The following is an 18514-nucleotide window of genomic DNA, read 5'->3' on the forward strand; positions in this document are numbered from 1 at the left end:
AAGGGACACCCTGTCCTTATGGAAAACTAAAAAAGTAGGCACAGCCAATATGGGACTGCAGCTCAGATACCTGTCTGGCAGACGTAAGGACCAAAAGAAGAAGAGTCTTCCAAGAACAATGCTGTAAGGAAGCTGAAGCAGCAGGCTCAAAAGGATTGAGTCAATTTTTCTAGACAAAATTAAGGATGGCAGGCTTCCTGGGAGGTCTAATGTGAAGGACGCCTTTAAGAAACTGTATAGCCTCAAATCTAGAGGCTAAAAAGGGGAGTCAAAGGCAAACCAGCAGAGATAGCTGATAAGTGGGCCTTAACAGAAGAATAGGCCAACCCAGTACTGAACAAATCACACAATATGAGAGAGGAACATCCACATTAAATGGTGTCTTTCTCATGACCTGGATCCAAACAGAAACCTCTTCAATTTGGATAAGTAAGATTTCCTAGTAGTGGGTTTCTTAGCCTTTTGCAGGACCTGAAACACGTCTTCAGAAAGAAAAAGAAAAAATAGTGTCTGTAAGGGATCAAAACCTTATTACCCACAATGATAGTTGAACTGTGGGCATGTGGGGATGGATGAGAGATCCATTGTCTTGTGTGACTAGGTCACCCTGTGGGATAACTTGTGATGACTGCTCTTGGCAAGAAGCAGAAGAGGGAACCAACGGAAGCATCCCGTTTTATCTTGAACAAGACGTTTGGAATGAGACGAAGGGGTGGGAAGGCATAAAGAAAGATCCCCTTCCAAGAAAGAGCGAGGACGTCCACCTTCCAAGCTAGAGGGGCAAGGGACTCTGGCACACAATAGAAGTTGTCTGTTCAGAGGGGAAGGCAAATAGATCTACTTGAGGAGTACACAGTGGTGGACAACGTCCATAAACATATCCCTGTGAAGTTTCTACTCATGGGATAGTGTTATGGACCCGTTCAGAGAATCCTGCCATTATGTTCTGATCTGAGAGAATGTAAACTGCTTGAAGGGTCACCTGACACTGGATAGCTAGCTCCCAAACCTGAAAGGCTAGCCTTCATATGACAGGAGACCTTGTCCCACATTGCTTGTTGATATACCACATCACTGTGGTATTATCTGCGAGAATCTTGAAAGGCCCAGGAAAAAAAAAAGAATGGAAAGCCTGAATGGCCAAAAGAACAGCTCTCATCTTGGATACCGATGTGATCTTTCTTTTGTCGAAGCATCCATAGGACCAGTACCTTCAGAGGGCCAAAGGATGCCCCCCCATCCCACATCTGAGGCATCCTTGAAAAGTTCCTAAGAGGGGATTGGAGAGTGCAAAGGAAGCCCTGGGTTGAGAGGCAACTGCTGAATCCACCACTTGAAGTTCCAGCTTGAGGCATGGAAGAAGAGGGACTAGAAAATCTAAAGTATGAAGCCAAAGTACTTTAGAAACCACTGAAGCTTTCTCAAATGGAGCTTGGGTAGAGATAGCATAGGAATGGTGGAAGCCATATAACGGAGACCTCAGAAATTCTCTGGCTGTTGTTGAATCCAGAAGAAGGGACTGAAATAAAGCAATAAAAGTTAAGGCCTTGGGAGGAGGCAGGGATGCCAGCATTGGAACAGTCTGGATCCTGCAACCCAGAAAAATATGACCCTTAGAAAAGATCAGTAATGACTTCTGGAAATTTACTGTAAATCCTAGGCTTTGCAAGCGAGCAAAAAGAAGTTATGTACTCACCATAATATTCCATCTGAGTAGTTGTACTTATATTTGTCTTCAATCTGTGGGAATACGGATCTGTATCGGATCCGAGCCGGCAACTTTTGCTAGCATCAGCTCCGAGCTCCAAACTCCTTTCCTTACCCATAATACACCTCCACTGTCTTCCATTCCCAGATCGAGTTTGCTGAACTTATACTGAGAACCCAACCTGAAAGATTTACTTGTGACCAATACTGCAGCCCGTAGGCTGATCATGCGCTAAGTTCTGGGGGAAGGAGGGAGGGACGGTTGAAGACAAATGAAAAACAACTACTCAGATGGAACTTTATGGTGAGTACATAACTTCTTTATCTGAAGTAGTTTACTTCATTTGGTCTTCAACCTGTGGGACAGAGTCCCCAGCTACTAATCTCCTGGGAAGCTCTCACGGAAGGATATTCCAGAGCACCGCAGAACCAAAGGATGCTCTCCTTCTGAAGTCAAATCCAATTTGTAATGAGAAATAAACGTATGAGATGAGGACCAAGTAGCTGCAGAACAAATGTCATCCAAGATGCTCTAGACCAAAAAGCTGCAGACGTAGCCATGGACCTAGTGGAATGAGCTTTCACCTGACCTGGAGGAGACATGCCTCTGTCCTTACAGACCTGCAGATGCATGAAGAAATCCATCTAGCTATAGTGACCTTGGAGATTGTATCCTATAAACCCTTTTTGGGGAACCTAACAACTGATCAGATTTATGGAAATGTTTTGTCCTGTGTAAACAGAATGATAACGGTCTACGAACATCCAACATGTGGAGTTTGTATTCCATCTTGTTCGTAAAATTAGGAAAAAATACAGGCAAACTGACAGTTTGATACTGACTGGTGATGCCACCTTAGGAAGAAAGGATGGACTGGTTCGAAGGGAAACCCTATCTTTGTGAAAAATCATGTACGGAATTTTGATGGACAAGGCCTGTAATTCTGAAACCCTTCTTGCAAAGGCAATAGCCACCAGAAAAGCTGTTTTCCAAGATAAAAATGTTATATCTGCAGTCGCTGCAGGCTCAAAAGGCAGAATGACCAAAGCTTTAAGGACCACAGTAAGTTCCCATGGGGGAACAGGATCTTTGACTGGGGGCGTAACAAAGATGCCTTTGATAAAGGCTTTACACAGTCTGGAAGAGGCTAAGGAGGCAGAATTCTCGCCCACATGAAAATGAGAAATGGCAGCCAACTGAACTTTGACAGTAGAAGAACTAGCTGCATGTTGAAAAATATCAGCTAGAAAATCAAGAATGGTGGAAACAGGAGCCGTGAAAGGGTCTATACTCCTCTGAGAGGCCCAGAAAGAAAAACATTTCCACTTGCTGCGATAAACCTTCCTGGTCGAAGACTTATGAGCAGCTACCAAAATAGATCTGAGGAGGATATTCCGGGAGTCCTAGCAATCACGGGGAACTGGAGCAGCCACGCTGTGAGCTTCAGGTTGTCCAGACTCAGATGAGACACCCCCGAGGGGTGTGAAATTAAATCCTGAATGAGATCTAGGATGCAAGGTGGAGCCAGAAGTGGAGACCAAAGGAAGGGAAACCATACCTGGCGAGGTCAGAATGGGGAAATAAGGATCACTTTGCTCCCCAGTCGATGAGCCTTCTGTAGAAACCTCAGAATGAGAGGTACAGGCGGGTAATCATACAGAAGACCGGGAGGCCAAGCATGAACTGGAGCATCTCTGGGGGACTCCCCCGGCAGGAGGTTCAGAGCGAAAAACATGCTGCACTTCGCATTGGAAGGAGATGCGAAGAGATCGCAGCAAGGTTGACCCCACTTGCAGAAGATATGTTCCGCTACTGACAGATTCAGTGACCACTCGTAAGGCAGCAAAATGGTCCGACTTAGCCTATCCGCTAGGATGCTGGACCGGACTGGAATGTGGACTGTGATGAGAAAGCGACCGGTGGAGATCGCCCATTCCCTCACTCTCATGGCCTCGAGACAAAGGGGGTAAGATCTGGTCCCTCCCTGTATGTTGATATACCAGACCACTGACGCTGAATTGCAATTGTGCCCAGAGGAAGAAAGGCATGAAGGGCCTGCAATGCTAGAAGAACTGCCCTCATTTCTAGAACATTTATATGCAAGCCGGTCTCTATGGGGGACCAGATGCCTTGGACTGTCCTGCCCGAACAATGCCCCCCCCCCCCAAGCGAATTGGGAGGCATCCGTGGTCACTGTGGTTTGGGCCGGGGCTGGAACAAAGGGTCGTCCCTTCAAAATGTCCGGAGAGCTCATCCACCATATGAGAGACGACTGACAAACTCGACTGACTTGAACTGGATATGTCAATGGCAGTTCCAACAGGGACCAGTGTACAGCTAGAGTCCACTGTAGAATCCTTATATGTAACTGAGCACATGGGAGAAGAGTTATGGTCGTCGCCATAGAGTCTAGAGCTCTCAACACCGATTCCGCCATTGGAAGATGAGAATGGTAGATCAGGGAGACATGCATCCTCAGGTTTAGAACTCTCTCCGAGGTCAGGAATATTTTGCACTGAAGAGCATCTATCCTGGCACCAATGTAGTCTATCACCTGTACAGGATCTAGGAGAGATTCAGATATGTTGATTGTGATCCCCAAATGCAGGGCAAGAGTCAGGAAATAATCCCTGGTTTGGGAAAGTAGACACCTGGTGGGAGCAGTGAGGAGCCAATCGTCCAGGTACAGATAGACCCTGAATCCCCTGAAGCCGCAGGTGAGCCGCTACAACCACCATCACTTTGGTAAACACCCTGGGAGCTGTGGTGAGACCAAAGGATAGGGCTCGAAATTGGGAATGATAGACTCCTAGCTGGAAGCGGAGGAACCTTCTGGAGCTTCTATGCATTTATATGTGATAGTAAGCATCCTGGAGGTCTAACGAGTACATCCAGTCACTCTCTTGCAGGTTACGGCATAATGGACTGTAATGTGACCATCCGAAACTTCTCTTTGGCAACTGACAGGTTCAGGGTAGAGAGGTCCAGAATGGTCCTTTCTTTGGCACCAAAAAGAACCTGGAGTAGAAGCCCGATCCAGACTGATCTGGGGGGACGGTTTCCATGGCTCGTTTTCCTAGCAGCTTGGAAATTTTCTGTGCTGCTGCCTCCCTTTGCGTGGGTGGTATGCCCGGGAGGTGTCTGGGAGATATAGGAGAACCCACGAAGGGGATAGAGTACCCTCTGGATAGGAGGTGAAGCACCCAACGGTCTGTTATGGACTCCCATGCTGCTGGGTACAAGGACAATCGTCCCCCAACTGCCTCCAGAGTAGAGCAGTCGAGCAACCCCTCGGGGTTACTGCCGGGTCTGTCCGAGAAAGGTTCTCGAGACCAGAAGTTCCACGGCCCCCCTCTGCTTCTCGGCCTGCGTCCGTTCTGTCCCCCTCTGCCTCTGGGGGAAGAAGAACCCTGAGTGTCCCGGGGATAATGCTACTTCTGGAACCACATCTTCTTTTGCCCTCTCTGGTCTGGGAAAAGGACCTTTGAGGGTTAGAGAAGCAGATCCCAGTGGCAGTGTCTTCCCGTCCTTCTCACTCTGGAGTAACGTCTCCTTGATGATCTTACCGAAGAGTGTAGAGCCGTCATAAGGGGCATTGGCAAACGACGCCTTGAAGGGTTCGGAAAATTGACATAACCTGAGCCAGGTGTTATGCCTTATGGACATGCCTGACCCAGCCGCCCTAGCCACTCCTTCCATAGCATGGGAGAGGAGTCACAATGACGTGTTAGATACTGCCTTTAAAGTGGCCATCCTCACAGAGAACGAAGCCTTGTCTTCCTGCGACATGGACTTGGGGGGAGACTCCACCAGTTCCTTTACTAGGTCGCTTTGGAGTCTGGTGACATGGGCTAAGTAATTCAGCACCTAATCGAACAGGAAGCTGAAGCGTACACCCGCTTCCCTAGGCGGTCCATCATCTGAGAGTCTGTCAGGAGGGTGGACTGAGGAGCTCTCCTGGGCAAGTTCCACGTCCACAGGGGAGCCCTTATTCCAAGATGGCCTATCTATGGGGGGGGGGGGCCTTAGGATTTTATCAGGTCACTTTGGGATAGGTTCCATGGTGTCCAGTTCCTTTCATGCCCACGAGGTGACCAAATCCACCAAAGGATCTGTGGGAGGGGACACCCAGGAAGTAAATGGGCCCGTGCTGAAAGCCTCCAGGAACACAGTTTCATCAGAAGAAGGTTTGAAGGCAGACCAACCTCCCTGCTGGCACAGGATCTCAATGACGTCTCCAAAGGAGACATTCTTGGGAGGTGACCATGGGGAACCCTCTCCATCATCTAAGTCCGTGTCCTTGGTGAGGGACTTGGGGAGTCCGTATGCTTGCAAGGCACATTTCTGGTGGGGCTCTCCGGGGGGGGCGGTCGCAAGCCATTTGTTACTCGGGGGGGATCCAGCTGTGGCTCTTCGAGCATGGGCTGTCCCTCTGGTAAGACGATGGGGACAGTAGACAGAGCCGAGGGGGTATGGAAGGAGTCCGAGGGGTGGTCAGGGGTCTCGATCTGATGGAGAGAACCCTTTCTACCACATAGAAAGCAGAAGGAGAGCAAACCTCCTAAGAAACCAATAAGGAGGTCAGTCTCCCCAGGTCCGATGCGAGAATCTGACACGGGCCCGAGGTGGACGGAGCTCCAAGGGAGAGAACCTGGCCTGACAAAGTTGGAGCTGATGAAAAAGGCTCCACTCCCTCTGATCAGACAGCCAAGCTCCGGCTCCGAGAGCATCTTGGCTCCGAAACGCTTCAGGCAGCTGTCGGCATCGAGGAAGCAGGTACCGTCGGTGCCGACCCCCTGACTAAAGCCAACCTCGGATCTGAGTACTCCGAACTCGAAGGTTGGATCAGAGAAGGAGAAATGGGTCGAAAGAAAAGAAGCAACCTCCTGGCAAGACCCCCATCTGGATATGTGTACGGATAAAGCTCATCATCTTATCCAGATCCATATCTGACAAGGAGCGGGTGGACCGTGACGAGGCCACGGACTCTGACCTGGCAGGTCGGGGCACTGAGGCCCGAGAGGCTGGACGTGTCTCCTCCGGCTCCAGGGAGAACCTCGGAGATCAGAGTCTAGGGGAGTCACAGATCCATGACGTCTTTCTCTTCCTCTTTTCCCACGTCTTCAACTCTCTCTCCCTTTCTCTACCTCTCTTCTGCTCCGCTACTACAGGCTTTGGTACAGGAGGTTGAGTGCATTGTAAGCAGTGTAAGGCAAATAACAGAGATATGTCCTCTTCCCCTATGTAGTGCGACCCTGGAGTTAGTATATATAGTTGGGGGGGGGGGTGAAGGCCCCCACCCCAGTTTGGTTTAAATTCAGTACTTTTTGTGTTATATTGTTCATTAAAACCAAACTAGGTGGGGGGCTGTGCCCCCCACACTCCCAACTATATATATTAAACTCCAGGGTCGCACTACATTGGGGAAAGACATAATCCCTGTTATTTGCCTTGCAGTGCACTGCAAGTACTACTCGTCAGTGAAATGAGTTTCAGTCAAATGAACTGTCAGCCAAATGAAGGTAACCCATATATTTTATCTATATATATATATATATATATATATATATATATATATATATATATATATATATATATATATATTTATTTATTTTTACACACACACACACACACACACACACACACACACACACACACACACACACACACACACAAACAATCTGAAATATAAAGGAATGCTATGACAGAAAGTGACCGTTGAAAGATCAGCAGCTCCGACAGGAACTATGGTTCCTAACACTTGCGTTAGGTCTCTCTGACAGTGAAGGACAGGGGTAAGGAGGGAAGGAAGTTGAAGAATGAAATGAAAATGGACAGAGATGGAACGTTACGGTGAGTACATAACTCCTTTATCGGATTATGTCATTTTCATTCATTACTCAACGAATGGGACAGAGTCCCCAACTACAATAAGTTTGGGTGGCAGTCATGGAAGGATGTTCTGGAGCACCATGGAACCAAAAGCAGCTCTATGTCAGGAAATAACATCCAATTTGTAATGCACAATGAAGGCGCGAGTATTAGGCATCTACACAAACATCACGAGAGGCTCTAGCCCAAAAGGTAGCGGACAGACACCTCACTGAGGACACTAATTTGGAAGAAGGGGAAGGTTCCCCCAGGTCACCCCCGAGGACGTCTCCTTTGGAGACATTATGGAAATGCTTCGCCTAAAGGGGGGGGGGGGGTGGTAAGCCCAAAAACCTTCCTCGGATGAGTCAATGTTTCTGGAGGCGTTCGATGCAGGCCTGTTAGTTACCTGGCGGGCAGGAAAAGTCAAACCAGCTTTGTTTGCAGTCCTCATGATTATCATACTAGGCGGTTCAGCCGTTCATATTTAGGTTCATCTAGCCCCATTATTTTGCCCTAGCCCATCGTTTTGGGGATCTTACCCCATAATTTTGTGGGTATTCTGACTCTCCGACATCCTTGAGTGACACTGAGAGGTATATATCTTGGTAGCCCAGATCTGAGGATAGACACATGTATTCTCCCTGTTCCACTTCTCTTAGGGGGTCCTTTGGGTGATGATGCCTAATCTCTAGGCCATGTGATGAGAGTATCTATGGGATCTGTGTCTCTCATAGCCGTGTGGCTCCTGATGGATCTATCTTTTAAGTGTCCCCTTGTTGTCATTCGTGATAGGTTTTAATTTCCCGCCCTTGTCCAAATCATAAATCTGTATTTTTTGCAAATGTCGGTTTGACAAGAAAAGGGGTCATGTTCTGAGCAGCGTGGAGCGCAAGATAGATTCTGGAGTTCTTTATGTCGGGCAGCATAGAGGAGAATTTCACAGACATTTTTGTGGCCCTTTATCCTTTTGCAATGAACTTTGTGGCTGCATTCCAAATGGGCATTGTGCGAAAAGTGACATTCCAAGGGAGTGATTCAAAGGAGACTATGATGAGTGATGAATCAGGGAGATGATAAGATGATGGGTAGCAGATGAAATCCCCCCTCTTAATGGTGGGCAATGTGAAGGTCTTCTAACTACTGGCTACCTGAACCCCAGGTCCCAGACTAACTCTTCTGTGCTCCACCAGTTTCCCCTGATAACCTCCCTTGGGGCAAACTTCTATTCCCAGTTTGGTAGCTCTAGTATTTTGGCATTTAACGGGTGGCCATTTATGGCATTGGCATTTTTTTTTTTGGCCTGCTTGACTGGAGGCCATGGCTCTATCTGTGAGACTGTATTTTGAAGGATATCTGTCTCAGATGTCATCTACCCCGTAAAAGTTTCCAGTGGTTGCCAGTCTGCAGTTAAAGTAAACTTTCAATAAAGATGTTGTCAAGTGTGCCTCAGCTGCCTGACAAGAGTGGGACATGAGCTTGAAGACGGAGCCAACCACTCAACACACCTGACAGCAACTCCTGACAGGAGCAGGCGCCAGCAACTCTGACCTTTTGGGGCTGTTCTCAGTTGCAACCCATCTTGTGATGTAAGTGATTATTTTTTTTTAATGGTTTTTTGATGTGATGATTTGATTTGGGGGTATATTAGAGCCTTAGCCAGATCGATGTAGGCTGTATGGACTGCTGTAAGCTCTTCAAGTTTGTTTGCCTCATCTGAAGCTTTTGTGACTGTTGAAAAAAGTCAAAACAAAAGAAAAACACCAAACTGGCTACTTTCAAAGTCCCAATGTCTTCCAAAGTCGGCTTTATGAGGTCCATTATGATATCTATGGGCTTAATAGAGATCGTCGGTTGTGAAGATGGGCCTTGGTAAAAGTAGGGCGGTGTGGAGGCACGCCTTTGTAGAGGTGGGACCACAGTTGCAGTGCTGCTCCTAGTGAGCCGCAGTGGCTGTGGTAAGACTTTTTCATAAGAGCTAGTGGTGGGTTTTAGTCAGCGTTCGGTTAGAGTCCCTCATGAGCGGTGACAGAGGACACCATCAGGTCCCATGGATGCTTTGGCTGGGAGAGCAGTTCTCACTGTGCTTTCTTGGGGTTTGGGGGTTTTTGGGCTTTGGGTGATTGATTTCTCTCCTTTTTTGGGGGGGGGGATGGGGTGAGGCTGAAAACCTGTCAGCCCAGTACCAGTATAATGTCTGTGGGATCAGTAATCTTCACATCATCATTCTTTCTATCAGTCTGTTATCTGAGAGTTTTGTCTAGGTTTCTTCATTTTAGCTCTAAGAAGGCCTTATGATCTGATTTTCTTTTTTTTGATTTTTCTCTTCTTTTTACTTTTTTTGATTTTTTTTCTTTTTTTATTTTTTTTTTTTTCTTTTTTATAGGGGGTTTTACCTTTTCCTTTTTTTGCTCTTTTTTGTTATCTTGCTCTTTTTGTTGTCCTCTGGTTTTGTTTATGGCTGGGGTCCACCAGACTGGGCCTTGCTGCTTTTACAAGAGTCTTTGTTTTGCTTGGGATTGCCTTATCCATGCAGTCCTGCAGTGCTGGTAGAAAGCATTTTGTAGAGTGATCACAGGCATGAGAGTTTACTGTTTTCCTGGGGGGGGGGTTAGAAAGGGACACTAGTCTTTAGAGAAGTGTGAAGCTTTCTTTTGGTTCTTTCTTTACTGTTGGGTTTTTTTATTTCAGGGGGGGGGATGAGGACCTCCAGATTAGGATGTGAGATGATGATCTGATCTGGGGTGTCCTTGGCTCCGGTGTTGAACATTGTATCTCTGCATGATGTGATTGATGATGAGATCAAGTATGTTATCTCCTCTTGTGGGAATGGTGACTGTATTTGGCAACTAGTTGAGTTTATGAATTTTTTTTGGGCTTGAGTAGTGTTTGTTGGGCAGTAGTTGTTCCCAGTCTATATATTTGGGTAGTGAAGTCCTAGTATGTGATTGGTTGGTGAGTGTTTTTTCCCCTCACAGTGTTTTCAGGAAGGCCATGTGAGGTTCCTGAGAGGGTGGGGTGGCCTGTGCAGAATTGCACTATTCGGTTAATTGTCTTGCCCTACGGTTAATTGCACCTGGATGGTCCACCAGCATCATCCCAGTCCACCAGTCTTGGTGTGTGGGTGTCCTTGATGAATACCCCCCCCCCTTTCCTTTCTTTTTTTTTTCCTGATTTTGGGGCGGAGATGAAACCAGGGTAAAACCTGCTAGCTGCTGGGGTGCTCTCCTTGAGAACCAGGTTTGTTGTCACAGCACACACATCTCCATACTCTCCATACTGGCCTCGAGCGTGCATTTTTTGAGATTTAGACTTCTGGCATTGAGCAGCATTACCCTTAGTTTATTTCCTTTTTTTTTTCTCTAGGGGTGGGGGGTTAGAATTTTTTGCCTTGCCTAAAAAGGCACTATGGGGTGGGCAAGAGACCTATCCCAAATCCGGAATCAGGTGGGTGTGTGCAAGCCCCCCCTCCCTTGAGCGTGGCTTGTTTGTCCAGCATGTCATCCCAGGGAGACAGATACTGATCCCCTTTGAATGACACCAGTGTTTAAGCCAATTGTTAAAGCTGATCATCTTATCTCTGTATTGTGGCATCATTCTGTGCAACTGTAAACTTTTTAAAGCAGTGGCATGGAGATAGGTGGGTCATGACTTGCAGCTAGCAGGCATGGTGTGTTGGGGGCTCCCAAGGCCCATACTTATCTTCTGTACCTTTTTCCCCATCGTAGGAATTCCCTGCTGTACCCTGACACGATTTGCTGTAAATTAACCATTTTAAACACGGAATCATACCGAAACCATCACATTTAACCATGTTTGAGCTTCTAAGCTAAGATTTCAGAAAACATTTAACAGTATATCTAGTTAATCTAAATTTTGTATAGATCCGTTAGTATTCGAAAAATTAAAGGTGAAGGACTATGCATATGTTTGTGTGGTTTCAACTAAAGTAACGTGGGTGGTAGTCTGATTAAGCAATCGGTATATAATGATGTAATACTCTAATGCACAGTGTGAAGCCTGATTTGTTAAATGTTGCAGTCATCTACCCACTCCCTCTCATTACATTATGTCATTTTAGTTGTACTTTTTTCCTCCTGAGCATCTAAAGAGAATGTAGATTATTTTTAGCTTAATTTTGTCGTGCAGTCACTCATTTAATTGTTGTTTGCATTACTTTACCAGTACTTTCTTCTTCTGATTGAAGCACTAGATATTTAAATTTTACTTTGTCATTAAATTTGCTTTCATTGTTCTGATTAGTTGGTTTGCCAAACTCATTGGACATAAAAGGGTAGTTGGCCATATCTCTCAACCTCTTAGTGCAAGACATCTGGACAAAGCCCAATATAACAGGGGGACAAAAAGCACAAAAATAGAAACATTTTAAATATTGCTCCTATAAATTTAGAAAGTTTGCTAGAATAACAGGATCTGTGTAAGCATACATTTTTTGAAGGATATGAGTTTCCTTACGCAGTGACAGCTGTGTTTGGAAAAATTCTGCCCAAGGTGCAAAAAAAAATAAATAACTAAAAAAAGGCATCAGTTAAATGGTGTTGGGGCTCTCTATTTCAGCAATTAGCATCTTTTGAATTAAAAAAAAAAATGATCTAGCTCTCAAAAGTACAGATTTTTGGCTCATGTTTGTTCTGCTCCTTATAAAAATAGTGGTTGTATTGAATTTTACAGATATTCTACCATACCCCATGTCAATGGCATATTTCGCGCAGTGCGAAAATAGGGTGTTCCACATTTTGACCATTTGTCACACATTGTTAGAGTCTTTGTTCCACATTGGCCTCTTAAGAGGTTGAGACCTATGTCCCTTGGTAGAAGTATGTGACAAATAGATACGTGATTTGTTAACTGACAGACAGAAGCACAGTCGTTATTAACTTGACATCAGACCAGAGTAAAGCCCTATATGAACTACGGACAGCTCAGCATTTAAAAACATGCCCTGCTGATACTGGTGGGGGCATTGTGGTGCTCAGAGATCTTTATATAAATCGGATGTTGTCCGTGTTGACTAATGAGACTACATATATAAATAGAGCTAAGTACAGAGTGGATAGCTTTATCAATAGAGTTCATTTTTTAGTATGGGATTTATTGATGACTGGATTGATCAATCAAGAGGTGTTTGAAAATTTTACTGTTGAGAATCCAGTTATTCCAATTTTGTATGGGCTCCCTAAGATACATAAAAATCTTATGGAACCCCCAATGAGACCTATTTTATCCAGCAGAGGATAGGTAACAGAAGCTTTATCTATTAATGTCGAGAAGGCCATTAGACCAGTTTTAGATGAGATTGACACAGTTTTGAAAGACTCAAAAGTTTTTTGGAAGATTATATATGTGGGCTGAGTTGAATCTCTGCAAATATGACTACATCTTTGTGACCCTTGATGTGTCATCTTTGTTCACAATTATTCCAAATGTTGTTGTGGGGTGGAATATGTCGGACACTATTTGACATCCTATACAGCATTTTCCACTAATAAAACTGAGTTAATATGTTTTTTACTTGAAATTATACTTGCAAATAATGTTTTCATATTTGGTGATAATTTCTATCTATGGAAAACTGGTGTTGCGATGGGCACTGCATGCGCTAACAGCTACGCTAATTTAGTGCTTGTATACTGGGAGAAAAATGTTCTACACAGTAATGTGTATGCTCCTTCTATATGTTTCTATAGGCGTTTCGTGGATGATATATGTATACTCTGAAAGACGGTGAACATGACCTTAGTGTTTTCAATGATTTTCTGCATGGAACAATGAGTTTTCTTAAGTTTAGTTACACGTCTTCCAGCGGTGGCCGCGGTGGTGCAGCAGTTAGCGTTATCCCCTCACAACAAGAAGCTCTCCCATTCGATTCTCGGCTGGAGCACCTTCTGTGTGGAGTCCGCATGTCCTCCCCGTGGTTGAATGACTAATTAAAGACATGCAGGTAGGTGCGTGCTTGAATGGGTGTGCCTTCTTTGAAGGTTGGGCATCGGGCTGGCAACTCGGCACAGTAAAATCAACTGAAAATCATTAGCGGACTGGAGTTCTGCTGTTGCGATCCCTAACCGGCAAAAGCTGAAAGAAGAAGTTACACATCTTCCGGAGATGCTACAGATTTTTTGGACGTCTGCTGAAATGATCTGCATGAGCTAGTTACGCACATCCACCAGAAGCCTTGTAAGAAAAATACTCTCCTTTTCAGTAGTAGTATGCACACAGGTCATGTTACAACATTTTGAAAGAACAATTCCATAGGAACATAAGGCTACATAACAAAGGAGATGATGTGGTTACAAGTCTTTCAACAATGCAAGATTTTATGGATAGAGGCTACAGTAAGACTGCGGTAGACAAATGTAAAGTAGAGACACTAGCTTTGAGAGTCACCATAGGGAAACCTTATTTTTCCAGGAGAAAGGAGCATAGACACCCTGCCCCCTCACCTCTAATGTAATTGTGCCAAGAACAGACCTTTCTTTACATATTCCAATGATGTCAACTTAGTCTGTGATGTTTCACAGAAGAACTAGCCTAGTTTATTAACAGACTCGGATGTCAGGAAAGTAGTTGATCCTGAATCCAAGATTTATTTTAAGAACAATTTATCTCTGAAAAGACAGCTGTGCTATAAAAGTTTAAGTGGTTTTGGTACGCCTGTTTGACAGGAAGTGAACTTTTAGGTGTTGCAACTGCAAAGCTTGCAACTATGTCTATACTTGTTCTTCGCTTGCTCATCAAATTTCTGGTACCATTATTCATTTGAATTTTTATGATGATTGTAGAAGTAGAGACATGCAGTGCCTTCTACATAGGCAAGACCAACAGGAAGTTCAAAAACAGGATTCCTGAACATTTAAATGACATTGCGAAATGCAGAAACACTAATGCTCTTGCTAAACATGTCATGCAGAAAGGAACAAGACACTCGTTCAAATATTTTGCTGTAGAGCTTATGATGAGTAATTTAAGGGAACCTGACATTAGAAACGAGACAGTAGTGAGCAGAAATGGATACTTTTGTTGAAAGCATATACAGAACCATGCTTGAAGGAAAAGGTCTCACTCAAGCCTGTATTGAGAAAGAGACCGCTGCGACAATGTCTTCTTATTTTTTTAGTGCTTATACAATGCATTTTATTCTGATGCCATTATAATCGCTTTTGTTCAATGTGCTAGTTGTTTTGCAGAGTAATTGTGCTAGTTGTTTTGCAGAGTCGGTGCTATGCTAGATATAACTGCTGTTTTTGCACGTTTCATTACAAAAGTTGTAAGGTTTCCATGCACAATGCTGTGTAAACCAACTTTAATATTTCTTTATTTTGCATTGGGTAGGTGTAGTCACCTGCTAGTGGCATTGTTTATATACGGAGTTAAAATACATTTTTCATTGTAATAATCATGTTGTGTCAGACAGATTTTTTGCTTTAGAATCGTGATCTTCATACTGCAGGTTTGCATAAGCTCTAACTTGGATATTTCTATCATGTCTTCTAGGATATGCATTTTTACTAGCAAGTGGTTAGCGTAAATGTCTTTCATACTCTATTTTACTATATAACGCTTTTGCATGTATTGCTAGGTAGCCACATATGTTATAATCAGGAATTCTGTCTTAGGAAGCTTTTTGTTTTATCTATATTGCTTATGTGTGTATGTTACTACTCTTAAGATGGCACTGCAGTTATATCCCACACATTTTTTTTTTATATTTGGTAACTTGCAACCTTTAATTGACATATTCCACAATGCATGTGAATATTTGTGTTTTGATATATGTAAGGGTCGTTTCTACACAAGTATAGATTTATGCCCTAGATGGGTTCCATTATTAACTTTTAGATAATTTTGTCTCTTTACATTTTTAAGTCACTACATTATAACAGTTGAAGGTAGGCTTTTATTTTTGTGTTTAGAAAACCGCAGTCTTTAAACATTTTTTATTCTTTATTGGCTATGTTTAGTCATGTGATTTCTGCATATCTGAATGTATATGGAGTTGGATACATTATTTATCTTAACCACTGGATTGTGTGTTTTGTTTGAAGAACTTTTTTTGCAGGTTTTTACTAATTTCAATTTAGATTATTTTTAACTATGTCTTTGAAGACATGGATCATACTGCAAGTTGCTAACGTACATACGCTCCATACATTCTTTACATGTTTAATATATGTACTACGCTGTGAATGCATTTTTCTCTCAATAGCTAATAGCTACTAATTCCTTAACTAGGAATTTAGACTCGGGCAGCCTTTTGTTATGTATGTAGAGATAAGTTATTATTCTTAAACTGGTTTAGCAATTTTAGTGCATATTCTTTATATCTGATGATCAGAGACGTCCAAATTGCAAGTTGCTAATGTAATATATTTTTAAGATAGTTATTATTTCTTTAACTAGGAATTTTGTTCTGGGAAGTTTTTTTGTGTTCCATCATTGCATATGTAAAATTAAGTTATGGTTCCTTAAGTTGATTTAGTAATTTTAGGGTACATTGTTTACATCCAATGATTAGAGACGCCCAAATTGTAAGTTGCTAAAGTAAATAAGTTCCTTATGCATTTCCTTTCGGATGTTTAACGTATGCAGTTTATTACAGATGCGTTACTTCAACTGTTTTGCAAGATAGCCATTGTTTCCATAACCAGAAGTTCTGTTCTGGGGAATGTTTTGCTCTTGCACTGTGTATGTAAAGAGAAGTTACTGTTTCTAAGTTGATTTAATAATTTGGATGTATATTATTTACATCCGATGATCAGTGACATCCAAAGAAAGCACCTCATAATATATGCGATTTTATTTTACCAGTGGGTTAGAATTTAGTTACTTTTATAATGTGTAATTGGTTAATGATGAATGATGTGAAAGCACTATTATACAGATGTCTTTCTAGTGATCTTAAATATGCACTTTTAATAGATTTTTAAGTAGTTTCTTTTTTAGGCAGGCAGTCCACTCGTTACATGTTTTATTGCTTAATTGACTTGATGACATGTGACTGTTTTAAGCTATTATGATTGGCGTGTCTTACTTTTTAAATGTCTTGGTTTATTAGCTGTCAGTTAATGGTCCGAGGAAGTAGAATACTTTCTGTGAAAGCGCTTGCTTTAGTCAATAAAATCTTTTTGGAATCTGAATGTGAATCGTTTGCACAGCTGTGTTTGGAAGGCGTCTTTTATTCTTTTGAACTTTGTAGCTGCTGTAGAGACCCCAACCTTCACAGAGTGGTCTTCGTTTAATCTTGATAATGGTTAATTTATCTCAATTATGAAGAGTTGCTCGAGAGCATTGAAAAAACATCTTTCGCTAGAAGCGACAAACGAGCTTGGAGGTACTTGAGGTTAGTGCATTTTGGGTAAGTTAGCTTGAGAGTTTACTAGCTGCCACAAGCTTTTGCAAAGGCAGAGTCAGATCCAAGGAATCTGATTCGAACCTATACGTTGAGGACAAAATGAAAACTTACATCAGATCTAGCCATTCACACTGAGGGGACAGCTTAGAACAGAACTTGGAGTAGTGTATTGCCGTGAATACTTTGCAGCAAGTGGCAGTGCAGTCAAGATGTTAATATTCTTGGTGGACAACTCATTAACCAGTGTGTTTGAGATTTACAATTTGTTGTTGATTATAGCCTCCACATCAATGTCAACTGCTGAGGCAGAAAGGTGCTTCTCAATAATGAAACAAATTAAAATGTTTCTTCATAGTACAATGGGACAGGAAAGAATGAATGCATTGGGTATGATTTTCCACAGGAAATGAGTTAATGTGGAGTATAACAAACTTCAACCAAATAATTATTGACTTGTTTGCACAAAATGAATGGACTTTATCAACAAGTAAGGAACCTGAGAAATACCCAGAGGAACACAACAGAGGCACTTATTTGGTACTATACTACAAGTACTTATCTGGAACCAGGGGCACATGAATATTGTGTTTGCTTTGGAAACTTGAAACAATCCCTTTTCTCTCTCCAGAAAAAGGAAAAACAAAAAAAAAAAAAACAAAACAAATCCAGTATGACCCGATGTGTTACAGACAATCTACAGCTTCTCTTCAGGTGCAGAAACAGTAAGCAGCACTGTTCGTAGCATTCTGCTTATGCAAGTCTTCAAAACAACCTACACATTCTTTAGCAATGTGCTTTTCAGAATACTGTGAATATGGTGTTTGCTTGGGAAACTTGAAATGGTCCCCTTTGTGTGTCCGGAAAAAGGAAATAACCATATCCGGTATAACCTGATGTATTCCAGACCAGACCATAGCTTCTCCTCGAGTGCAGAAACAGAGTAAGAAGCACCGTTTGCAGCAGTCTGCTTATAAAAGTCTTCCAAACAACCTACACATTCTTTATCAATACGCTCTGCAGAATACTGTGTTGGCATGGGAAAGTTGAAACAGTCCCTTTCGTGTGCCGATAAAGAAAAATCAAATCCAGTCCCTTTCTTTTATCGATAAAGAAAAATCAAATCCAGTACGACCTGATGTGTTCCAGACCAGGTCACAGCTTTTCTTTGGGTTCAGAAATTATAAGCGATGTACTTAGCACAGCTTGGTATCTCTGTTGTCCATTTTCATTCTTTCTCACTGTTGGGTCATGGATCCCACCCTTGGATCTGAGACTGTCACATTTTACAGACTTGGATCCTAATCTTGCTGTCCTCTCTCTACCCACAATGCTCTACCCATTCTGCAGCTTCTTCAGATTGAGTTTGCTGCTTAACTGTACACAAAAAAAATCATAAGATGGAATGAAGAACTAGAGGCTAAAACCAGGATCCTAAAGGATTCTGCTCAGTCCTCTAGGCGTCACTAGGTTGGGGGATGGCTGGAAGATAAGGTGAGGAAGAATGAAAACAATCTGTTGTCCTTTTCATCCTTCACCACTACTGGGTCAGAGTCCCCAACTACATT

The 18514-nt window shown here is 43.1% G+C and overlaps 1 protein-coding gene across 1 annotated transcript in view; it reads right to left on the minus strand.

Moving 5' to 3' along the window:
- Positions 1 to 18514, minus strand: part of TCFL5 (transcription factor like 5) — a 705475-nt gene that overhangs the window by 175504 nt on the left and 511457 nt on the right. The gene's annotated exons all lie outside the window — the stretch shown is intronic.

The sequence above is a fragment of the Protopterus annectens genome, chromosome 12.part0, assembly GCF_019279795.1.
Source record: "Protopterus annectens isolate FY-2018-M chromosome 12.part0, PAN1.0, whole genome shotgun sequence".
NCBI lineage: Eukaryota > Metazoa > Chordata > Ceratodontiformes > Protopteridae > Protopterus > Protopterus annectens.